The sequence below is a fragment of the Diaphorina citri genome, unplaced genomic scaffold (assembly GCF_000475195.1).
Source record: "Diaphorina citri unplaced genomic scaffold, Diaci psyllid genome assembly version 1.1 scaffold100, whole genome shotgun sequence".
NCBI lineage: Eukaryota > Metazoa > Arthropoda > Insecta > Hemiptera > Psyllidae > Diaphorina > Diaphorina citri.
Window position 1 is genome coordinate 122289 of NW_007377537.1, and position 25348 is coordinate 147636.

A 25348-nucleotide genomic window follows, 5' to 3' on the forward strand; every position below is an offset into this window, starting at 1 on the left:
TAACTAATGCGAGAATTTTTAACCATCCAAAAAGGATGCTTTAATAATCTAAAAAGGTGTTTTTAATCATCCAAATAAGAGTTTTCAGTGATCCAAAAAGGAGGAGTTTTTAAAAACTCCTGTTTGGTATTTCTCTAGCAATGGAAATTTCGAGCTGGTCTACTCCCTGTTTACAGCCCCGCAGACAGACCATTTTGAATAAACTCTATCCTGAATTTTTTTTTTTTTCATCTAGAGTCTAGAGATAATTACAATAGACTTACTCTCGTCTACTTACTCAAATTACACTGCGCAATCACAGGTTCCCAGCACGGACCGAACGCGTGAAACAGGGAGGTGAAACACTTATTTTAACACTAGCAGATGAAACACTTATTCTAACACGGGGACTAGAGATAGGGTGTGTTCCGAAGACGAGGTTATCCGCTGAGATATCAATTCAATACCTGTGAAACAGATAAAAACAGGGAGATGAGACACTTATTCTAACACTGGGAGATGAAACACTTATTCTAACACTGGCAGATGAAACACTTATCCGCTGAGATATCAATTCAATACCTGGCGGAAGAAACAAGTTTATTTGTAACAATGTAAAATAATACCAGCCTAGCACTATTAAGTGCCTCCTTTACTATTTAATATTAATTTAATAAGTTTCCATTTCCATTTATTATTTGTTCAAAATAACTCTCAGAACATACTGAATTTTTATAAATGGTATACACATCCGTATAAGCAGAGCTTGTGCTACGGATGGGGAAAACTATTCATTCTCTGTATTGTTTTGTACAAAGCTTATGGTACCTGAGATCAATCAATGTGATTTCTCTCAATATTTAGCCTTAAGATACATGGTATCTTAAGATGCATGGTATCTTAAGGCTAAATATTGAGAAATCACATTGATTATTCATTCTCATCTACTCGTGTCGTCTTTTTACACTGAAAATGCCGCCACTGGTCGCTTCTCGGCTAAAGTAGATCAATTGTTCTCAAGAGCCTGAGTGCACACCGAACTCCAAGCGCAGAGCCGAAAAAACTTCGAACCCACCAAGAGTCGAACCCGGTACCTCCGCGCGTGATTCTAACCTCGTTGCATGGCGAAAGACATCCAGTAGTGTGCTTGGAACTTGTGTAGGGCTAGGAGGAGATGAATTTTCCGGTAGTGGCGGCTGAGCGGAATTTTTCTCGGGCGGAAATTTTTGAAGGCGGCTCCGCGTCTGGTGGGCCGCGTCACGCCGGAAAGGATGAACTTGAGATTCTCAAACCATCTGGAATAGAAAACAAGGGATAAGGTCAGAATTTACCCCAGCTAAACCTTGATCGACGTCAAGATACAAGACTGGTATTTTTCAAATTGATTTATCTCGAGATCTAGAAGTCCTAAAACAAAATTTCTCTTGTTCCTTCGAATGCACAATGCAAGTCTATTTGGCATGCAAGCCTACTCGGCGATGAAGCACAGAGCTTGCAGATAAGAATATTGCAAGGAATAAGGTCAGAATTCACCCCCAGCTAAACCTTGATCGACGTCAAGATACCAGACTGGTATTTTTCGAATTGATTTATCTCGAGATCTAGAGGTCGTAAAACAAAATGCCTCTTGTTCCTTCGAATGCACAATGCAAGTCTATTTGGCATGCAAGCCTACTCGGCGATGAAGCACAGAGCTTGCAGATAAGAATATTATAGAAAGCAAGGAATAAGGTCAGAATTTACCCCCAGCTAAACCTTGATCGACGTCAAGATACAAGACTGGTATTTTTCGAATTGATTTATCTCGAGATCTAGAAGTCGTAAAATAAAATGCCTCTTGTTCCTTCGAAGGCACAATGCAAGTCTATTTGGCATGCAAGCCTACTCGGCGATGAAGCACAGAGCTTGCAGATAAGAATATTGTGACGTAAGTATTCTTACTGGGTTGAAGATGGGAAAAGAGTTGAGAGAATGGAAGTGAGGGGGAGAAAAGGGCGAGGGAGGCCGAAGAAAAGGCGGATATATTTTGTGAATTAAGATCTGGGTGAGAAAAATTTATCAGGACATGAGGTACAGGTACACAATAGGGCTGCCTGGAAGAGACTGACAAGAAACGCCGACCTTATTTAATTAGGAAAAGGCTAGTATTCTTACAGGGTGGTAAGGTTTACCTCAGAGTACTGCCATAGAGTAATATCACAGGACAATCAGGGTCGGACGGGGATACAGGGTTGGTCACAGGTTTGGTTTCGAGGCCTAGGCTTACGTTCACGTTGTGAGATCGGAACGCCCTGTAGGAATCGTGTTCCTGAAAATACCGACGATAAAATTATTTGAATAGAAGAATTAATAGCGGGGATTGGTTCCATTTAAAAAATCAAAGTTGACCTTGAAGGGGACACCTGGTAAAATTCCAGAGGGCACCATTAAATGTACCCCAAACGGTTAGGACAATCAGCGAAAACACGAATTTTCTATCTTCATTAGTTTTCAAGATATTTGAATGTATCGATTGTATCGTTTATTATTATTTTTTTTAAGAGGTTTGATTGAGGGAACTGTAAATGCTATGGTCTTATCGTCTCGAAATCGAAGAGAGAAGGAAGACAGGATAGGAGAAAGCCAGCCGTTCCGAGAACGAACATTATCCCATCAGGATAAAATCCGCACCGGGCGGGAATCGAACCCGCGGCCTAGCGCTTACAAGGCAGACGCACTACCAACTAAGCTAACTAGGCTGGCTTGGAGTATATAGGTTGTCCAAAAAGAGATCAAAGGGATACGTCCTCACGTTCCTTTCTCTCTATTTCTCTAAAATCCTTTGATCGACTTCGTTCAACTTTGTCTAACTAGCCTAGTTACTCGTAGCTTGGCTGGTAGCGCGTCTGCCTTCTAAGCGCTAGGCCGCGGGTTCGATTCCCGCCTGGGGCGAATTTTATCCTGATAATGTTCGTTCGGCACGGCTGGCTTTCTCCTATCCTGTCTTTCTTCGATTTCGGGACGATGAGACCTTAGCAGTTAGAGTTCCTTGTGTCAAACCTATTAAAATAATAATAATAATAATAATAATAATAATAATAATAATAATAATAATAATAATAATAATAATAATAATAATAATAATAATAATAATAATAATAATAATAATAATAATAATAATAATAATAATAATAATAATAATAATAATAATAATAATAATAATAATAATAATAATAATAATAATAATAATAATAATAATAATAATAATAATAATAATAATAATAATAATAATAATAATAATAATAATAATAATAATAATAATAATAATAATAATAATAATAATAATAATAATAATAATAATAATAATAATAATAATAATAATAATAATAATAATAATAATAATAATAATAATAATAATAATAATAATAATAATAATAATAATAATAATAATAAGTTTGAAAAAGATACTACAGGTGTATTTCCCTTTCGGAATTCCCCCTTTTCTGAAGCTCGTTTCCCCTCTTTTTGCGTCATGGCGCCTGTACTAAACCATAGAATATCCAGGATGGCGCTCCATCGTAATCGGTTCCGTTTTCGAAAGGAAAATACAATTCATCTGTATTTCTGCAATTCTCTCTTTCCTTCCAGGTTTGGAAAAAATTTTCCCGCCATCTCGGGACCCTTCCCCTCCCCTGCCTCTGTGGGACAAGATTCGTCTCCTCTATCACGGTCGACTTACCATGATGATTCGACAACTTACCCTGCTCCTCCATGTTAGTCTGGATCCGTACAACACCACGGAGGAGATGGAGGTTACGTGGAGTAACGTGGCTATGGATTGGACTACAGGTAATAGAAGGAAAAAGCGGCCGAATCGCCGCCAACCGTTGCACCGATGTAAACCAATAGTTTCGTGTTGCATTATTGTAACATTTGTGGCCTACATAGCAAATTTTAAGTCTCTAGCTCTTACCGTTCTTGAGATATTTTGTTTACAGACAGACGCACACACGGACCAATTTCTGAAACTTTGGCTTTAGGCTCTAGGGACCTAAAAACTGACCATCGAAAATTTCACCGGATTGCATTACTTTCCTTCCTATAGGATAAGGAAAGTAAAAAACAATAAGTTAAAAGAAAGTTCAAAGTTAGGAAAAAAGGTTCCCAAAGTACAACCTTGTGGAACACCCGCCGAAGGATTCAAAACGGTCAAAAATTACATTCTCATAGAAAATAGTTTGTTGACTCTTCAGATAACAATAGAGATATAGGAGAATAGTGAAATTGAAATCAATTTGTCCAGATTATTCTGTTTGAAAAACGTCGAAATTCATTTTATCAAATGCTTTCTTAAAGTCCACCGACCGACTTGTTTAGACTGCGAGAGTAAAGGGTCATTTCAGCCTCATTCTCTGGAAATATAAACAATTCTATTCTATTCGTTTGATTTTTTTTCTATTCGATTTTATTCTATTTTTTCTTCAGGCAAATTCGTGTACAAAGGAGATCTGGATGTTTACGTGCGTACCGCGTCCAAATATGACGACTGTAGACTTCTTCACTTCCCCAATCTCAAGCTGAGTATCAAACTCAAATGGTCATTTCTCTAGCAATGGAAATTTCGGGCTGGTCTACTCCCTGTTTACAGCCCCGCAGACAGACCATTTTGAATAAACTCTATCCTGAAACAATTTTTTCATCTAGAGATAATTACAATAGACTTACTCTCGTCTACTTACTCAAATTACACTGCGCAATCACAGGTTCCCAGCACGGCCCGAAAGCATACGTAAAGTGTTCTACCTCACAATTGAAATCATGATAGAACTTCAAACTGGTCATACTTCTCTCTACCGTAATGTCCCCATACGGTTCTCCTATTTGTAGCTTAACACCACGCTTAGCTGAAATGTAAACAAATCAAAATGTAAACAAGACAAAATGTAAACAACAAGAATACTAATGGTGCTTATTATGTAAAGTGTTCTACCTCACAATTGATATCATGATAGAACTTCAAACTGGTCATACTTCTCTCTACCGTAATGTCCCCATACGGCTCTCCTATTTGTAGCTTAACACCACGCTTAGCTGAAATGTAAACAAAACAAAATGTAAACAAGACAAAATGTAAACAACAAGAATAATAATGGTGCTTATTACGTAAAGTGTTTAACCTCGCAAGTGAAATCATGATAGAACTTCAAACTGGTCATACTTCTCTCTACCGTAATGTCCCCATACGGTTCTCCTATTTGTAGCTTAACACCACGCTTAGCTGAAATGTAAACAAATCAAAATGTAAACAAGACAAAATGTAAACAACGAGAATAATAATGGTGCTTATTACGTAAAGTGTTCTACCTCACAATTGAAATCATGATAGAACTTCAAACTGGTCATACTTCTCTCTACCGTAATGTCCCCATACGGCTATAAGGATTCCAAAAATACCAATAATAACTCCATTTTACCAAAAATCGACTTCCCCGGTAGTGAAGTTTTGACGACGCGAAGCTACCTATAATTACAATAGACTTACCAATAATAACTCCATTTTACCAAACTCCCAAAGTAGACGAGAGTAAGTCTATTGTAACAAATATTCAATCAAAATGGTGTGGGCAATTAATAAAATAATAATTGTGTAGAGGTTGGTAACAACTGCACCACTGAGGTTGGTTTCGTTGTCTACTATTACATACTAAAGATATTCTTTAACCACACCGTTTTCATTTTGTTTTTGCCAGACAGCAGCTAAAAGTATATAATTATGTAAATAACCCACAATTATGTAAATAACCCACCTATCTTGATCAATATCAGTCATTATCTTGACCACATTCTCAGCTCCATGGATAGCAGGATCACTCATGGCTAATATTTCCACATCATTCATTACCGCAGCAAATAGACGAGTTCTGGGCGTTACCTGGAAGATGTTGATTATTTTTATTTTTGTTGTGTTTAGAGGCTTTAGCTTTCGCCGAATGGTGATAGCAAAACAGATATCTTTTTGTATCTGCCATACACCGGTATCATGGTCTCTAGCCATGTTTAATTGGCTCGTCCTGAACCGCAGTCAACCATCGTGAGGACTTGTGCTTGTTCTTTTCAAGCAGAGAGAACCCTTTGAAACTGTCAGCTAGCTAGGCTGGTTAGGGTTAGCTGTTCTCCTCCCTGTTTATAGTCCCACAGCTAGATGCTAGTCTACTCTCTGTTTAACATCCCCTAGCTAGACAAGCGTCCCTTAGCTAGACAATGTATTGTACTCAACTTACCTGAGCATTCATCTGTCGACACCGATGTATATAGATCTTACTATTCATAGCGTTCAAATTAGCATACAACTCTTCCAACTTAGCGGACGGAATCAGCAAATGACTCTTGTACAGTTCTTCCAGCTGAAACAGCCAACCAATCCGATTAGTATCCACACTCGACGTTACTTAACCAACGTGTTTTCAAGAAAGCTGCTTGACAGCTTCACCACAACCGCATTTTTCAACTTATTGTTTCATCACAAATTTTCATCAGTAAAAGTCTCACTCACTCTCACTCCGATGGCATATTAGGGATATGTGAATCCCGTGCCGACCAGACTGCTTGCCTCCAAGGCTGTAGGATTTTTCCAATATCTCAATAATCCTAAATGGTTTCTTCAAATTAAATTGATCCCAAGGGCAAGGAAAACCTAAACCCTCTGTCCTCCTTCTCTCTTCGCTCTCGGGACGAAGGGAATTCCGTTGTTACACTTCCCTCTAAAGAACTTTTAGTCATAACTAATAGCCTTTATTTGTACAGTAAAATAGAATAGAATATACTTGTTTATCCTGCCCGAATAGGACTGAAAAGTCCCTTTACCCCAGCGGTCTAAACAAGGTCTCGTATATTTGATGGGTTAAAGAATGATATATACAACTAACAATTCAGTACAAAGACCTTGCTTAACTAGAAAAAAAAAGGTAAATGTAAATTAATAGGTGGTAGTAGAGAATGACAATAAAGTAAAAAACAACAGGTAATGATAGGTAGTCTTTATTTGTACAGTAAAATAGAATATATTGACAATAAACTCTTAAAATAATAACTAAATAGCTAAATGGTCCAGTGGTACGGTTGGTCACGGTCACGGTTGGTCCAGTGGTAACGCGCTTGCTTGCCATGCAGAAGGTCTCGGGTTCGAATCCCACCATCGACAAAAATTTGTACTCGTTTTTCGATTGCAAATATTTCAACGGGTTACTTTCTGGTGTTTTCGTGTTGACCCAGCACCTAAATGGGAAGTATTGATGAGAGGCATACTACGGGATGGACATGCTACGACACAGACCACAAGCGTCCAATGTAGCAGTTGTTTCATTGCTAAAGTTAGGTGTTCGAGACGTACTAGTTTGACGTAGCCCACTGCATCCTGGGGAAAGCACAAAATCAAAGCGTGAATTATTTGTGGTAAAGCAGAGCTTTTTCACAATTTTTGTGGATATCACAGCATTACTAAGTGCCTCCTTTGAAATCAATTTACATATTTCAATAGTCTTTTTACACTGGTAATGCCGCCACTGGTCGCTACTCGATTAAAGTAGCTACTCAATTGTCCTCATGAGGCTGAGTGCACCCCGAATTCCAAGCACAGAACTGAAAAAACTCCGACTCCGCCGTAAATTGGAAACCCGGGTTCGATTCCCGGCGGGGTTCAAAAATTTGTATGATGCAAATGATAAGACTGATTCTGTGACTAGTTGTTGCGGGACCCACACACAGCTTCGTGGAAAAAAATATTCTATTCTATAGAGTTAAACAGATGGAGTTAGATAAAGGACGTATCTTACCTTAACCTCTTCACATCTAACACATACAAACTGATGTTTACTAGGCGTTATAGAAGCTATTTTAATTCCTTCTACATGCATTAGAGTCTTGGTCAGTCCACTTTCCAACGAGAGCGAGTCCACACGACACATAACGCACACTGAAACATGAAATAAGGAGTGAGTTATTTATTTATTTTTTTTTTTAAAACTTGATAATAATAATAGTGCTTATTTATACTGCTCGCATAGGACTGAAAAGTCCCTTTACTCCAGCAGTAGGCTACTACTATTATTGTGGTCAAACTCTCAAATTATATGAGGATAAAATTCCATACCTCGGCTGGGATTGAACCCACGCCCTCCTGTTTACCAGGCGAGCGCCTTGACCACTACACCACCGAGGTCCGAGGCAGGTGATAAGGAGAACCAAAAAGGCAGATATATTTTGCAGAACTTCGAAGAACTTCTTTGAAGTTCTGCAAAATACTTCTTTCAAAGAACTTCTTTCAAGTTCTGCAAAATATATCTGCCTTTTTGGTTCTCCTTATCAAGTTGACCCACAGAACTTATATATAATGACTGCTGAAACCCTCCAAGAGTGAGTTATTATAAAAATAAAGAACTATTCTTTTCAGTCAACTCAATCAAACAATCCATAATGGTTCCATCATGGGACGGGTCGATGTACGAAGCCTCTCCACAGTCTCCACCAATTTCTATCCTGGTATCTCTGCTCTTTCATTAGAACGGAAAATGAAAATTGAATTTTCGAACTTAAATTGAATTGAAAATTGAATTTACAGTTATTTTTTCGGAGTTTTGACCTCAGATTTGGATTTTTCACATCTTTTTACATAGGAATCGACCATTTATTAATACTTTTTACTCATGGGCAACTGCTCCATTTCCTTGTTTTCTTTCAGTGAACTACTCAGTCATAATGAGTCAGATTTGAAAAGAGTGAGTCATAAGAAAAAATCTCTGTCAGTCAATGATTCCCTAACTCGCCAGCCTAGTTACTAGTACGCCTGCCTTGTAAGCGCTAGGCCGAGGATTCGATTCCCGCCCCGGGGCTGATTTTATCCTAAACAGATAATGTTAGTTCTGGGAACGACTAACTTCCTCCTATCCTGTCTTTCTTCTCTCTTCGATTTCGGGACGATAAGACCATAGTAGTTACAGTTCCCTCTATCAAACCTCTAAAAAAAAGAAGGAAAAAGAAAACGACTAACTTCCTCATATCCTATCTTTCTTCTCTCTTCGATTTCGGGACGATAAGACCATAGTAGTTACAGTTCCCTCTATCAAACCTCTAAAAAAAAGAAGGAAAAAGAACTAGATACCTGATTAAAAGTGAATCTTACCCATTTGATCTGAGATATAGAACAAGTTAACATTGGTCAAATGTACGCTAGACACCAGACTACCCAAGTAGCTAGGTTTCGACTCGACTTTCAATATAGGACTAGGCGGTTTGAGCTATAGGACTTTATTGTTCATTTTACCTGCAAAACAAAATGAAAACAACAATAACATTAGGACTTTATTGTTCATTTTACCTGCAAAACAAAATGAAAACAACAATAACATTGGGACTTTATTGTTCAAACTCCTGTTCTTTTTCTTCGAAGCCTTTTCCCACTCAGGGGGGTCGGCGATATGTTTTAAAAACTCCTGTTGAAATAAATAAATGTAAGAAAAAAAAAAGCAAGCCAACTGCCACAACAAGTTGAACACACTAGTTCAGAAAGTATCACTGAACATAAGCAACCTTGCATGTGGTTGGTGTACGGACAAATGATTATTTTAGCAATCGTGGGTTGTTTTGACTTTTACTGGCCCACTCAGGTTGGGTAAGGTTATGGTGAGAATCCCCGTCACTAAAAACCTTAGCAGTGACATTAAACCCATTAATAGAATCATTTTTTTTTTTTTTTTTTTTATAAATACTTCATTTATTTTTATTTACAATATCATAGGTAGCTATAATAAATTGAAAAAAAAAAACTATCTTTGATGACACATATGCTGTTTTGATGGATGGAAATATATAGAAGTTACCTCATAGCCTGATTTACTTATTAAGTATGTGCCAGGCTATGGTTTATGTACTGCAAAAAAATTCCAAAAAGAAAAGCCGAAAGTTTGAATGTCTCTTGTTTAGGTACTTTCTATTACAATTTTATAGTTAAGTAGGTAGGTACCAAAATTTTTTCCCTTCTTATTTCTTATTTTAAAAGGTTCATAATCGTTTCCTTATTTTGATCCTCAAGTAACAATTTTTGTACTAATGTTCTGTTTCTTTTGTTGTCAAATCATGAATTTATCATTTGTGGTCAAAAAACCTTTTTAAATTTATCAAATCATGAATTTATCATTTGTGGTCAAAAAACCTTTTGAATATTCGGTAGGCAACTTGGTATACATAGAGCTGGAGGAAGGGCCGTAAAAGCCTATGTACTTACTTTGAGAATAAAATCGCAGGGCAGGGGTCGAACCCCGGTCTGCGGCTTCTTGTGCAACAGTCTCAACCACTTGACCACGGAGATGAATTCGTTCTGGACAGCGGTAGCAAAATCATGCTCATAGGGGAAGATGGCTTTGAAGGATTGCCGTCAAAGCCTATGTACTTACTTTGAGAATAAAATCGCATGGCAGGGGTCGAACCCCGGTCTGCGGCTTCTTGTGCAACAGTCTCAACCATTTGACCACGGAGATGAATTCGTTCTGGACAGCGGTAGCAAAATCATGCTCATAGGGGAAGATGGCTTTGAAGGATTTGATGGTCCAGCACCTGGAATAATGGATGGACAGAAAATTGATAAATCTATACTAATAAATAAAATTGTGCCACTAGAGTTAGCTTGGAGGGTAGCGTGTCTGCCCTGTAAGGCCAGCCACTCACTGTCAGGTAGATCTTATGAGCACACACACCGGCTCATTTTTCTTCGTCGTTTCGTATAGTGTAAACGGGCTGTAACCCGTCTTTCTTGTAAGCAATAGGTCGCGGATTCGATTCCCGTCCGGGGCCAACTTTATCCTAAAGAGGACCAAACAGGTAATAATAATATACAGGTAAGGTTCAATAATAAATAAGGTTCAATAAAAAATAATAATAATAAACAGGTAAGGTTCAATTTCGGCACGTTAAGGTTTAAATTTTAATTTCAGATTCTGGTCCCAGCCATAAAAATAAGTTTCACTTACCAAGCTCTATTGGTGCGCTGGACAAAGTCCGGAATGTGCTCCCTCTCCTGCGCTATACTCTGGGAGCTTTGCATCGCGCTCACATGCACCGAATCCAGAGTGAAAATTGTGATGTCATCGATTTTAATATAGAACATGGGCAGTGACCACGTGGTCTCATTCTGTGCTGAGCGGGTGTAGGTGATATTGTCTGAAAGAGGGAGAAATGAGAGAATAACTTTTTTTTTTTATCAATACAAAACACTGAAAAAATTGTTTCGGAATAGATCAGTTGCGCTTACTTGGGTGGTGTTTCAAAGTCATAGAGCAGGAAAAATAAGGACCAACAGAATTTTTATTTTTCTTCTACGACTTCTAGATCCCGAGATAAATCGATTAAAGAAATGCCGGTAAATCGTGAACTTTGACGTCACGGCATACACTCCCGTAGGCGATGACGTCAGATCAAATGTCCCCAGGGTGTCTACCAAAATGGAAAAATAAAATTCCCTGACTTTTCTTCGCAGGCAACGCAATAATGTGTTTGTGCGCATACATTTCTGCGCAGTTCTTTTGTGTTTGTGCGCATACATTTCTGCGTTAAGTCTGACGTCACAAATCTTTGAACTCTTTCATTATTAAAATTGAATTTTCGACCTTTTACAGTTATTTTTTCGGAGTTTTGACCTCAGATTTGGATTTTTCCCAACTTTTTACATAGGAATGCAATAATGTGTTTGTGCGCATACATTTCTGCGCAGTTCTTTTGTGTTTGTGCGCATACATTTCTGCGTTTTGTCTGACGTCACAAATCTTTGAACTCTTTCATTATAAAAATTGAATTTTCGACCTTTTACAGTTATTTTTTCGGAGTTTTGACCTCAGATTTGGATTTTTCCCAACTTTTTTAGGAATCGACCATTTATTCATAATTTTTACCCATTTGCAACTCCTCCATTACAGTCAATGGTTAGCTACAGGCTGTTAGTTGGCTGACTGTAAGGCGTAGTGCGCCTTACAGTCAGCGAGGGAACTGTAACTTCTAAGGTCTTATTGTTTAATGCCACCATCAAAAAAAAAAACTCGTATTTCGACTGAAATCATTTCAACGGGTGACTTTCTGGTGTTCTTGTGTTAAAGCAGCACCTCTTGCCCAACTGGTGAGGGACATACCTACTTCGAGATGGGTATGATACGACACAGACCCCATGCGTCTGAAACACTCTTTCTCCTATCCTATCCTTCTTCTCTCTTCGATTTCGGGACGATAAGACCTCTGGTGTTCTTGTGTTAAAGCAGCACCTCTTGCCCAACTGGTGAGGGACATACCTACTTCGAGATGGGTATGATACGACACAGGCCCCATGCGTCTGAAACACTCTTTCTCCTATCCTGTCTTTCTTTTCTCTTCGCTTTCGGGACGATAAGACCGCAGTTACAGTTCTCTCTATCAAACCTCTTCAAAAAAAAATTGTCTCCCTTATTCCCTCTATTGTCTATTCCCACTTACCTATGTACAAAGCGGTGCCCCACGAGTGACACTTCTTGAGTTCGCAGTTACAGTTCTCTCTATCAAACCTCTTCAAAAAAAAAATTGTCTCCCTTATTCCCTCTATTGTCTATTCCCACTTACCTATGTACAAAGCGGTGCCCCACGAGTGACACTTCTTGAGGCAGTTACAGTTCTCTCTATCAAACCTCTTCAAAAAAAAAATTGTGTCCCTTATTTCCTCTATTGTCTATTCCCACTTACCTATGTACAAAGCGGTGCCCCACGAGTGACACTTCTTGAGAAACTGTGCTCCCCCTATGTTGTCAATATTGAGTGAGCACCACACAGACTCGACGAGAAGTTCCGAGTGAAATGTGCGATGCCGAAGGTCGCGCGGCAGATATTGGGCGATGGGGGAACTCTCTGCAAAATAGGGAGATTTCGCATCGAATCCTGATCCCCATAACGCAACCCATGTTGGCGCCATCTTGTTTACATCATGTTTTTAGATTTAAAAGAGGGAGAAATGGTGTTGTGAAAAGGCAGTCAGGATAGTTCAATATAAAATTAACTTTTTTTTCTTACAATTTACAATGGAGCAGTTGCAAATGGGTAAAAATTATAAATAAATGATCGATTCCTATGTAAAAACTTGGGGAAAATCCAAATCTGAGGTCAAAACTCCGAAAAAATAACTGTAAAAGGTCGAAAATTCAATTTTTATTTTCCGTTCTAATGAATTCTACAACAATTTTTAAGCCATTTCATTAGGATATGGAAAATAAGTTTGTACAAGTCAGTCAATCTTATATTATAAGAACGAGATTAGGCAAGCCAGAGCCTAGTTAGCTTGGTTGGTAGCGCGTCTGCCTTGTAAGCGCTAGGCCGCGGGTTCCATTCCCGCCCGTGGCAGATTTTAACCTAAACAGATAAGGTTCGTTCTCAGAACGGCTGGCTTTCTCCTCTGCTGTCTTCCTTCTCCCTTAGACTTCGGGACGATAAGACCTTAGTCAGTCAGTCAATTATTAACTTTTAGTTATCAATCAGTCAATTAGACAGTTACGCATATTTGCGCACTCGGACTAAGTGCCACTTACCGCTAGCAACACTAATATTGACAAGCAGAATACGCGCGGAACGCACTAGAGAGCCATCTAGTGTTACATCGGAAGCTGATGCGTGTAGGAGCCACTCAGGTGAATGTGTGCGGAGTAACATGGCTGTGATAGTGTGGATGTGTACTGCCATGAACTGAGGAATGAAAAATGAAGAGTGAAATGATGAGAATAAAAAATCGAGCTTTTAAAAATATGATGCCTTTTGCACAGGACTACAAACAGAGTTTGAATTTATTTTAGGGGGTTTGATTCCCACTTGGGCTGAAATTTATCCTAAACAGATGATCTGTTTCTCCCCTATTCTGTCCTTCTTCTCTCTTGGTTTTCAGGGTGATAAGACCTCTGTTGCTACAGTTCCCATCCTTTTTTTTTTTTTTTTTTTTTTTTTTTTAATTCTACTTCACCACCCATTCACACCACACTTTCCCCTCACTCTCATTCTACTTCTCCACCCATTCACACCACACTTTCCCCTCACTCTCATTCTACTTAGTTAGGTGGTCGAGTAGGTCTAGACTGACGGAGCCCGCGTACTTGTACTCGAGACGTACCAGCTTGACGTGGCCCACTGCATCCTGGAGAAAAAATACAGGGTGTTTATACAGAGTGTTCGAAAAGTCCTGGAACCCCTTACACCCCCATAGACCATATGAAAGTTAGGTGGTCGAGACATACTAGTTTGACGTAGCCCACTGCATCCTGGAGAAAGCACAAAATCAAAGCGTGAATTATTTGTGGTAAAGCAGAGCTTTTTCACAATTTTTGTGGATATCACAGCATTACTAAGTGCCTTGTTAGGTGGTCGAGTAGGTCTAGACTGACGGAGCCCGCGTACTTGTACTCGAGACGTACCAGCTTGACGTAGCCCACTGCATCCTGGAGAAAAAATACAGGGTGTTTAAACAGAGTGTTCTAAAAGTCCTGGAACCCCTTACACTCCGATAGACCATGTGAGAGTTAGATGGTCGAGTAGGTCTAGACTGACGGAGCCCGCGTACTTGTACTCGAGACGTACTAGTTTGACGTAGCCCACTGCATCCTGGGGAAAGCACAAAATCAAAGCGTGAATTATTTGTGGTAGAGAAGAGCTTTTTCACAATTTCACAGCATTACTAAGTGCCTCATTTGCAGTCAATTTTCATATTTCAATAATCTTTTTACACTGGTAATGCCACCACTGTTCGCTACTCCAAACACAGAGTCAAAAAAACTCCAACCCCGCCGGGAATCGGAAAAGCACGAAATTAGGTACCGGTATGTTATTTTTTCGATAGCAATAAAAACTCACTCTGTCCATGAAAGAAAGAGAATTTCAAATTATTCAACAACGTTCAATAATAAATATAACTACTCTGAAAAAGAAAAAAAAATCTGGTGTGAACATCACACGACTTTCCTTATCCTATTGAATAATGCTTATTTGAGTGTTCTTTTACCCTAACTTTTACAATATCTCTAACCGTTTTGTCGCTATAGCTGAAAACCGCCAAAAAACGGTCGAAATCTGTCCAAAAGCGGTCAAAATACCGCCAAGCGCAGCAACCATCTCAAACAAACGTTTTGTGTTGCATCCTTGTCACATTAGTGAACCACATACCAAATTTCAAGTTTCTAGCTTATACCGTTCCCGAGATATTGTTAAATTACACCAAAAACCGCCAAAAAGCGGTAAAATGCCGCCAACCGTAGCACCGGTCTTAACCAAAAGTTTCGTGTCGCATCCTTGTCACATTTGACAGCTACATACCAAATTTCAAGTCTCTACCTCTTACCGTTCTCGAGATATTTTGTTTACAGACACACGGACCTCATGCTGATCACGTGATCTTCGAGGCGCGCGTCGTACGTGAACTGTTTGAGCGTGACAATGTCCTTGGACTCGCCACGCACGTGCAGGCCCTCGAGCGCGACGGACAACATGAGCACGGGCCATGGGTTGCCTGAGGAAGTGAATTTTATCATGAACAAATAAGATTAGTTCTCGGAACAACTGGCTTTTTCCTGTCTTCCTTCTCTCTTCGCTTTTAGGACAATAAGATCTTGGCAGTTACAGTTCCCTCTGTCAAACCTCTAAAAAAATGTAACCTAAAACCAAATGTCAGCCCAAAGCAATCAGCCTAGGGCTGATGAAACCTAAGGAGGTTGCGACCTTTCTTAGATGCTCTAAAAAAAAAAAAGAAAATAGACCTATCCAATTATTACCCATCCGATATTCAATTATTTCCCCATCCGTGGCACAAGCTCCGGCTTTTACGGATGGGTATACCATTTATTGAATATTTATTTAAATTCTGAGATTTGTATCGAATAACAAATAAATGAAAACTTTGTAAATAAAATTAAAAAAAAAAGTATGTAAACTCACTTCTAGTCAAATGTGCAGGTGGACAGAGTCTGGATTCAATATGCAACTTCTGCAGATTCGCATTGAGTTCTGTATGCTCCGGCTTTTACGGATGGGTATACCATTTATTAAATATTTATTTATATTCTGAGATTTGTATCGAATAACAAATAAATGAAAACTTTGTAAATAAAATAAAAATAAATAAAATTATGTAAACTCACTTCTAGTCAAATGTGCAGGTGGACAGAGTCTGGATTCAATATGCAACTTCTGCAGATTCGCATTGAGTTCTGTATGAATGTTCGCCTTCATTCCCGTCACTACAGCATCCTGTACGTTCACTACAATGTTCTGAAATCATAGGGAAACGTTCTGGGAACGACTAACTTCCTCCTATCCTGTCTTCCTTCTCTCTTCGATTTCGGGACGATAAGACCATAGCAGTTACAGTTCCCTCTATCAAACTTGGTATCCGGATGGTGGACAGAGTCTAGATTCAATATGCAACTTCTGCAGATTAGCATTGAGTTCTGTATGAATGTTCGCCTTCATTCCCGTCACTACAGCATCCTGTACGTTCACTACAATGTTCTGAAATCATAGGGAAATGTGAAGTTAAGCAACGTTGAGTGTGGTTGGTATCCGAATGGGTGACCATCTGGGTAATCGCGAGCTGTAGGATTTTCCCGACCTACTCAGGTTAGGTGAGGTCGTCAGATTTCACGTCAAAATGCGCAGAAACGCTTGCGCACAAACAAACGAAGCGGGACTACTCAGGTAAGGTGAGGTTAATGTGGATTCTCCCCTATTATTACTCGAGGCATAGCTTTGGTATTTGAGTGGCTTACAATTATATAAGCTGACGGCTTACAATATTGTAAGCTAAACTCCAGCTTACCTTTGGAATAATAGGTGCTGTGTATTTCATCAAATTATACACATCATCCGTACAAAATTCGCCTCTATTATTGTTAGTGACCATCTGGGTAATCGCGAGCTGTAGGATTTTCCCGACCTACTCAGGTTAGGTGAGGTTAATGTGGAGTCTCCCCTATTATTACTCGAGGCATAGCTTTGGTATTTGAGTGGCTTACAATTATATAAGCTGACGGCTTACAATTGTAAGCTCAACTCCAGCTTACCTTTGGAATAATAGGTGCTGTGTATTTCATCAAATTATACACATCATCCGTACAAAATTCGCCTCTATTATTGTTAAAAAAAAGAAGGAAAAAGAACTAGATACCTAATAGATACCTGATTAAAAGTGAATCTTACCCATTTGATCTGAGATATAGAACAAGTTGACATTGGTCAAATGTACGCTAGACACCAGACTACCCAAGTAGCTAGGTTTCGACTCGACTTTCAATATAGGACTAGGCGGTTTGAGCTTGTTGAATTTGTTACTGCTCTCCCTGTACTGCTTGGCACAACTGAAAATGAATCAGAAATTCGAAAAATTAAACATCAAAATGAAATTTACAAAAATCAAATCTCAAATTATTTGTGGTAAAGCAAAGGCTTTTCACAACTTTTTGTGGATATAACACTATAACAGCATTACTAAGCCAATTCAACCTCCTTTGCAATCAATTTAACACCAGGTTACACCAGTTACGGTATTGTCAGTGTAAAAACACTGGTCGCTACTCCAGTAAATTGCTTGTGCAGAAACATAGGTAGTAAAAAAAAAGTAGGTACTCAATTGAGCCGAAAAAACTTCGAACCCGGGTTTCCGGTGTGCAAGCCTAGTGTGATACCCACTTGGAAACGGAGGTTGCTATTAAAAGAAAAAAAATATGTAAGAACATCACACGATTTTCCTTAACCTAATAAATTATGCTTATTTGGATTTTTTATTATATTTTTGGGGTAATCTTTTCGATATCTCTAACCGTTTGGTCAGTAGAGCTGAAAACCGCCAGAAAGTGTGAAAATAGAGCTAAATTTTCGCCTCGGTCGGCGTTATTCGAACCCAGCACCTCCAGGTTGAGGGTCAACTCACTCGGCCAGGCGTGTCTCTTACTTACTTGAGAACTTCTGGTGGTGATATACAGAGATCTTCTGTAGCAATAAACATAGCATTTAGTTTGGTCAGAAAATTTCTCCCCGGTTGGGATTCGAACCCAACAACACCGAAACACTCAGCCACTGTTACTTACTTGAGAACGGAACAACAGGGACATACTTCAGGATGGGCACGCTACGACACAGACCACGCGAGTCTATGAGAAACATATCCTTTAGCCCGATTCTCACTATTCGTTCAGACTATTAAGGTAATGCTTCAGGCACAGTAAGTCCAACGAACGGCCCCTACCAGGGCCGTGTATTTAGCAATCAATTTTTCTCCTTTACTGTAGGCCTGGCTCCAAAAGTTTAGAGGGGACCCAGGGCCTTTACAGAGGGGGTCAAGGCCCTATACTTACCAATAGTGGCGGCCAAGTACTGGTTCATTTTGCGGCCCTCAGGCTGTGTGGCCGTCGGGCCCTCTTTCTGCAGCATGTTGAGGGTGATGTTATCTCTCTCATCGGACGCCATGTTTTGGGCCGGGGTCACCTGTGGAAGGGAGATGGGAAAAAAAACTATTAATTTCGTATATTCGTATTACACCTTCTTCGTATTGCCTTAAACCTCAGCCACTTGTGTACAGGGAAAGATGCTTAGTTATCTAGTCAAGATTCAGCCACTCATATAATTTAGATTATGTTGGATGAATTCCTCTCTAGAATTAGTTTAAAAAAGCTCGCCAGCCTAGTTGGCTTGGAGGGCAGCGCGTTTGCCTTGTAAGCGCCAGGCCTTGGGTTGTATTACCGGCCGGATTTTATCCTGAACGGATGAGGTTCGTTCTCGGAAGGGCTTGCTTTCTGTCTTCCTTCTCTCTTCGATTTCGGGACCTTAGCAGTTACAGTTCCCTCTGTCAAACCTCTTCAAAAGAAGAAGTGAACTCACGTAGGAAATCAGGTCACAGACCTTCCTTTTCCTTTTACCAATTGAACCGACGAGTATAGAGCAATTGCTATTACGTTTGGCGACTATAAAGTTTTCTAAATAGTCAACACGTATTTTGTTTCTTTCTACACTAGAGTACAAAAAATTGAGAACAGATTGACCTCAGAACTTATCCAATATCAACAATAAATTCATAGAAAATAAAGCCAACTAGAAAACCAAAGCTGGTACCGACAAAACATTTACTTTAGCTGGTACCGACAAAACATTTAGGTAGATCTACATATTTTTAAAACATTGAGAAAATCAGAAAAAGTCAGCATTGTCAGCCTAGTTAGTACGTCTGCCTTGTAAGCGCTAGGACGTGGGGTCGATTCCCACCAGGGGAACTTTATCCCAAACAGAGACAATTCGATGGCTGGCTTTCTCCTATCCCATCCTCATTCTCTCTTCGATTTCGGGACGATAAGACCTTAGCAGGTACAGTTCCTTCTATCAAAGCCTCTTCTGCCAGCCTAGTTAGCTTAGTTGGCAGTGCGTCTGCCTTGTAAGCGCTAGGCCGCGGGTTCGATTCCCGCCCGGGGCGGATTTTATCCTGATGGGATAATGTTCGTTCTCGGAACGGCTGGCTTTCTCCTATCCTGTCTTCCTTCTCTCCTCGATTTCGGGACGATAAGACCATAGCAGTTAAAGTTCCCTCTGTCAAACCTCTTAAAAAAAAAAAAAAAAAAAAAAAAAAAAAAAAAAAAAAAAAAAAACAAAAAAAAATAACTTCCCGAGTTCAATAGGCCGTTGACACTCCTCCTGCTGGGGTGAAAGGACTTTTTTTAGTTCTCTTCAAAGCATATAAATAAGCACCAATATTATTTTATACTCTATTTTATACTAGCGGAACCTCTTTACGACCAATAAACTAAGAAGCTGATAGACGACCATAAGATAGCCAGGGCCGTATCCAGGATTTTGCCGAGGGTGGGGGGGTCCAAACACTAATGGACGGGGGGGTGTGGATGCTCCAAATTCTTGAAGTCTGGCCTACTGTACAGGAGAAAAATGGAGCTCGAGGCCATGAAGATAGGCCCTAAATACCGCCCTGAAGATAGCCTAACCTAAGATAGGTGTAGTACCTATTTATACAGGCATCACGTATATTTTATGTACCCTATAAGGTACCCACTACGGTTAGGTCCGAAGTACCTCTGGGCGCGAGTTGGCAAATGTGCAAAAAAAAATGAAGATGAAGTAAATGGCATAAAAATAGGTATTTAGTTACTTCGCTAGGTATTTACTTACTTAGTGAGGTATCTAGTTACCTGGCTTAGGTATAAATTGAAATAGTAAATAAGACCTGTGGACGCAGGACGTACATGACAAATAGGCACTTAAGTTTAGATACTTTAGATCAGTGTTTCTCAATTAGTTTGGCCCGCGGAACCCTTTTCAAAAGGTGAACATCTTTGCGGAACCCTGAACTTTCAAGATTGCACCCCCCACTCCCACCCCCCTTATTATAAAAATACAACAAGTTTTCTTTGTTACAGTTCCCTCTATCAAACCTCTAAAAAAAGCTGTGAGTTCCCTCTATCAAACCTCTAAAAAAAGCTGTATAAGATGAAATACCGAGTCTAAGATGGTCGTTTTGAAACTGCATTTTACCTAGTGTATGATTTTTCCAAAATATCTCGCGGAACCCTTGCCGTCAGCTCGCGGAACCCCTAGGTTCCGCGGAACACCAATTAAGAAATAGTGAGTTATCTACCTGGCTTAGGTATAAATTGAAATAGTAAATAAGTCATGTGGACGCAGGACGGTACATGACAAATAGGCACTTAAGTTTTAAGTTTAGATACTTTAGATATATGTAGGTACGTCAATAGATTTGGTCATCAGTGATACTTAAACTTGAGCATAATCTTTCAAGTCACAGTATGCTCACTCCCAACTTATCGCCTGTAAAATATTTGATGCTCATTCGTTATGTCCTTATTTCTTATGTACGTCACTTATATATTTCTTATGTATTTCTAATCTAAATCTCTTATGTAATTCTTATGAATTTCGCCTGTGTATTTCTCATGTAAGATGTAAGTCACTTATGTATGTATTTCTAATGTACCTATATATCTCTTATGTAATTCTTATGAATTTCGCCTAATGTATTTCCAATGTAAGTCACTTATGTATTTCTATCACTTATGTCCGCACTCCATATTGTTATGTTGACTGACGTGTCCTGATGACGTCATATCCTTACTATTTCTTATAATTGAGAATCACATCATAACCCTGACAGATAAAAAACTGGGTGGTCCATCACTGGTCACTGGGTCTAAATTTGGGAGCAATCCAAACTTCCAAACCCGAAAAAAATACTTACTTCTTTCTTTTTGTTCTTCTTCCTCTTCTTCTTTTTCTTCTCATTCTTGTTCTTTCCTTTTTCGTGTTCTTGGTCTTTTTCTTCTTCTTCTTCTCCTCCTTCCTCTTCTTCTTCTCCTCCTTCCTCTTCTTCTTCGTCTTCTTCTTCTTTTCTTCTTATTCTTGAACTTCCTAGCCTTTGCTTTAAATACCTTGAACTAATTCGTCGCATTACAAAACGAAGAGGAAGAAGAAGAAGAAGAAGAAGAACAAGATGAAGAAGAAGAAGAAGAAGAAGAAGAAGAAGAAGAAGAAGAAAAGGAAAAGAAGAAGAAAGAAACCTTGGGCGCGTAACCCCCACGTTTACCCCAAACTGGGGAAGGGCGGGTCCAGCGTTGCCAATTTCATCCTTTTCCACTCCCGTTTGAGTGGGAATTCCCCGGATTTCCCGGCAACACTGTATTGGCGTTCCGTTAATCGTTTTATGAAAGGAAAATGACATGAAAATTCTAAAGTGGAGGGAGAGAAGAGCGTGTTCTAATTTGAGTTACACATACGCAGTGCTTCCTCCGTTTTTGTGGAAAGAAAGCTTGGAGACAGTGACGGTGAGAAATTAAAATACTTAAAAGCAAATGGACAAACCTCTATCAAAAGACCATCTGGGAAATTGCTCGTTTCCGTTCTGGACAATCGGAATCGATTCCGTTTCAGAAAGAAAATGGACCATAACTTGTCTCCGAATGGACCATAACTTGTCCCCGAATGGACCATAACTTGTCCCCGAATGGACGATAACTTGTCCCCGAATGGACCATAACTTGTCCCCGAATGGACGATAACTTGTCCCCGAATGGACCATAACTTGTCCCCGAACGGACCATAACTTGTCCCCGAATGGACCATAACTTGTCCCCGAACGGACCATAACTTGTCCCCGAATGGACCATAACTTGTCCCCGAACGGACCATAACTTGTCTCCGAATGGAGTAAAATACCTAAAATGTCACTATGCTCACTATGAAACCTTGGCACGCCAGCCTAGTTAGCTTGGTTGGTAGTGCGTCTGCCTTGTAAGCGCTAGGCCGCGGGTTCGATTCCCGCCCGACGCCCGAGGCGGATTTTATCCCGATGGGATAATGTTCGTTTTCGGAACGGCTGGCTTTCCTCCTATCCTGTCTTCCTTCTCTCTTCGATTTCGGGACAATAAGACCATAGCAGTTACAGTTCCCTCTGTCAAACGTCAAAAAAAAATCTTGGCAGTTATACACCCTTACAGTGAGGTTTAAATCTTTTACATGAGAAGAACGGAACTGGCGACGTTTTAAAAAAAAATTGTCCCTAGGGCAAAAAATTAATGTCCGCTTTCACTCTCGAAGACATTTTCTCTTTCGAAAGACATCCTGTATTTTGTTAACTATTTTTAGCTCTCGGTAGAGACTATGTTTGATGTGCCGTAAAAGTAAATTGGCACAAGAATTTCGCATTTAAGGATGTCTACTTGTCTGTTAAATAGATTTCTACTTAGATAGGAAGTGTTTACAGAACTAGGTTAACCAAGCACTTGAGGCCCCAGGCTGAAATGTTAGGATGAACTGTGAATATCTATAGGGTCAAAAGAATTTTGCTCTTAGGTGTCAGGACGAACTGTAAATACTTAAATAGAGACTCAAGAATTTCTCTTTGAGGTATCCCTTTACCTATTTTTGGATACTTTGTATACTATTCCTATAATTGTACAGATAGGCCTTCGCCTTAGGCAGGGATACCTAAATCGTGCCTAAATAGAGGAACTCTCAAAGGTCCGATGGAGCCCGAAGTCAGATGAAAAAATCCCCTTTAGGTGTTGAGCATTTCTGCCGAATTGAGGAGCTGGGTGCAAAAAGGGCAATAAATGGAAATCATCAAACTGAGATTTTTAACTTTAAAGTTTTCAATTTTTCATCTAAATCCTTGAAAAGTATGTTTACAAAAAACGCTGTAACTCATCGAAAAAAAAGTTATCACTGCAGTTCAAACGCTGGATTCGCTGGAAGATAGAGCGAACCACGTTCTATTCAAAAAACCGTTTTACGCACAAAGGGCAAAAAATCCATATTTCCCTTTTTGCACCCAGCTCCTCAATTTCGTCAAAATCGGACAAACCGTTTGAGAATTATGGCGAAACGAAAACAAGCAGAGAAAGAAATCGAGGTAAAATTTAGAACTCTCTTAGTTCCAATCTCAATAGATCAGCGATTCTCAATCGGTAAATGTACCTTTTGAAAAAAAAAAAAAAAAAAAAAAAAAAAAAAAATTACTCCCTTTGGGGGCAAAAAACACAACGTTTTTTAAAAAAAAAAAAAAAAAAAAAAAAAACAGTACTTCAGTACCTTGAGGTCAAAATCCAGTACCTTTTTGGACTGTACTGCACTGATAAGCTGAATTTGCTTTTTCTATTCTTCTGTCCGTCATTACACATTTTTTTTCGTACCCCAGGTTGAGAATCGCTGAAATAGATTGATGAGCTCACTAATTAATTTTTTGCTTGAAAGATGAAAATTAATTGAGATGACCTTGAGACACGCTCCAGAGTAAAAAACAATTGAAAGGGTTAAAGAGCATCTTAATCATACCGGGTTAACGTACATACTTAGGGGACAGGCCATTAGTTTTTGAAACTTTTTTGATACCTTAGTTGAGACGCTATGGTATTGAAACGCCCACTTGACCTACTTGACCCTGTATATTAATTAGGTGGACCCTGTATATTAATTAGGTGGACCCTGTAAATTAATTAGGTGTTATACTCAGACGGTCTGAAAGACAGATCGAGGTTTGTCTGGTTTTCGAACGTGCTTTTTCCACCACACACTTTCAGACGTTACGCTCTGAGAGACATATAGCCCGAGTGATCGGCAATAGGAATGTATACTCCCAGAAATTAGCACACGTTGGGAAAAAGTTTTTAGGTAGAAACACACTACTATTACGTCACGTGAACTCATGGGGAGTCAGAAAGATGTAGTTCAAAGTCTTCCCATAATTCTGTAGGTAATTTCATTCACGATAGCCACAATGCCCTCACGTCAGGTGAGCTCAAGTGACGTGATGGTGTGTTTCTACCTCCCAGGACCCCAATTTTTCCCGACAACCCCGGGAATCGAACTTTGGACTTACGATTATAGAGACGGTCCTGGTTTCCTTGAAGTTGATCTCGTATCCTACACCACCGTCAGGTAGAGCGAGCTGATTGAGAGTGACTGGCAAGATCTGGGGGAATCGAAATGAGAATAGAATAGAATATACCTTGTTTGTCCTGCCCGAATAGGACTGAAAAGTCCCTTTACCCCAGCAGTCTAAACAAGGTCTCGTATATTTGATGGGTTAAAGAATAATACATACAACTAACAATTCAGTAAGAAGACCTGCTAATGAGAGATTTGGTTCGAGTCGAATAGAGGCGATATTGGATTTTATGCATTTGGGTAGGTAAAAATTATTGATAAAAGATCGTGGCAATAAAAACTAGGGTGAGGTGAATCTAGGAATAATTTTCCAAGCCATGATCCGGGGACATAACAGTGAGAGAACACACTTAATAGATAATAGCGCTGATACAATGAGGATCGATTGTAAAACGAGGGATCGCGCGTTGCTCCCTCAATAAAACCTGGCGAAAATGGAAGAAATGAAAATAGAATTGAGCATTTCTTCGATTGTACCGGTATATTTTTTCGTGATATATCGAGATATATTTCTATGTATATGGGAAAATTCAAAATATCGTATGTCATAATAATATACCAAATATCAACAGCACTAACTGAAAATATAGTTTCTTTCTTCAAGTAATTTCTTTCTTTCAGACTTGATGAGGAATCAGACAAAATTGCTAGAACAAGGAAATTTACAACACCTTTCAGCTTATGGAAACATCTATTCAGATTTCAAAGTGTTCTCGGAATCTTAAACAACCTTTCAGGGAAAAGCTTTATTTGTCTAATTGAGTATTTGAAGTTGTTTTTAAAATTTGAATTTGTGGAATAAATGAACGATATTCAAGAGATTTTACACGGACTTGATGAAATTATGAATGGTATCAACAAGTGGGTCTGATGCTATAATACCAAATATAAAAGGAAC